Here is a 1,613-nt window from a genome sequence, read left to right as displayed (position 1 = left end):
AAGAAGTTGACTGTACGAGCACAACGATACGAAATTTACATTTGCAACCGTGGATTAGAGTAAACATTGGAAATGAAATGCCTGAGGAAAGCATGATCGCAGTGGAAGTGAGGTAAGTAGGTGTGTTTCTCTATTGCTCCGCAAGACGCATGTTGGGGAAATTGTTGAGAAATACTCACTAGGACGAATGAGAATAGCACGTGTAAACAGGAAGGAAGATAGGGGTTTAACGTCCCGTCGACATGGAGGTTATTAGAGACGGAGCAAAAGCTCGAACTGTTTCAGGTTTGCGGAGGGAAATTGGCAGTACCCTTTGAAAGGAACCATTCCGGCAGTTGCCTGGAGCGATTTAGGGAAATCACGGAAAAACTTGTCTGCAGCTGGTGGCCTAGTGGCTAGCCTTGCTGCCTCTGGATAACGGGGTCTCGGGTTCGATTCCCGGCGGGTGGGGGATTTTCCCTGCTCAGGGACTGGGTGTCTGTGTTGTCCTCATCATTTCATCATCATCATCATCGTCGTTTGTGACAGTGGCTAGATTGGGCTGTGTAAACATTGGAGTTTGTACAGATTGCGACTTTGTACAGGCGCTGATGACAGCACAGTTGAGCTCCCCATAAACCAAACATCATCATGACCAAACGGAAAAACTTAATTTGGATGGCCCCGTAGCAGATTTGAGCCGTCGTCCTTCCGAAGGCGAATACAGTGTGCCCAACCATCACGCCATCTTGCTCGGGAATAGCGTGTATACGATTTGCGGATGATATAGTGTTATAGGAGCCATACCAAGGTGACCCTTCGTCACGAGTTAACACTGCCAAAGCTTCCCCACCATTGTCCGTTTTCCCGCCGTCTACATTTCTGTAATTTTCTACATAGATTTAACGAATTTTACAATATTCTAAGCAGGTTCACTAAAAATAAAGTATTGCCGAATAACATTTCTTAAATAAACTGTATTGATGAAAAGTATTTCACACAACAAATTAAATTTATCATTGTAGTAAAAAAATTACAAGTATATAAAAATTGAAAGTAAAACAAAATCTTTGTCATATTGCTCATGGTGCCTACTCCCCCCCCCTCCACCCCCCCCCATCCTATTGTATGATTAAATGATGATGGAATCATCTTGGGTGAAGCATTCCAGGAGTAGAATAGTCCCCCTTTCGAATCTCTGGGCGTAGACTACTCAGGAGGATGTTATCATCAGGAGGGGAAAAAAAACTGGCGTTTTACAGAGCGGAGGTTGGATGCTGGATACCTTAATCTCGCTGGTAGGTTAGGAAATTTAAGAAGAGAAATGAACAGGTTAAAGTGAGATATAGCAGGAATTAATGAAATACGGTGGCAGGAGGAACAGGACTTCTGGTCAGTTGAATACAGGGTTATAAACACAAAATCTAATAGAGGTAATGCAGGAGTAGGTTTAATAATGAATAAGAAAATTGGAGTGCGGGTAAGCTACTATGAACAGCATAGTGAACTCATTATTGTAACCAAGATAGACGCGAAGTTCACACTCACCACAGCAGTAGGTCTTTCAAATTTGCATGCCGCAGATGACGAAGAAATTGAACAAATGTATGATGAGATAGAAGGAATTCAGGTGA

Source organism: Schistocerca nitens, chromosome 4 (assembly GCF_023898315.1).
Source record: "Schistocerca nitens isolate TAMUIC-IGC-003100 chromosome 4, iqSchNite1.1, whole genome shotgun sequence".
Lineage (NCBI taxonomy): Eukaryota > Metazoa > Arthropoda > Insecta > Orthoptera > Acrididae > Schistocerca > Schistocerca nitens.
The sequence above is the reverse complement of the archived record's forward strand: the minus strand, read 5'-3'. Positions refer to the sequence as shown.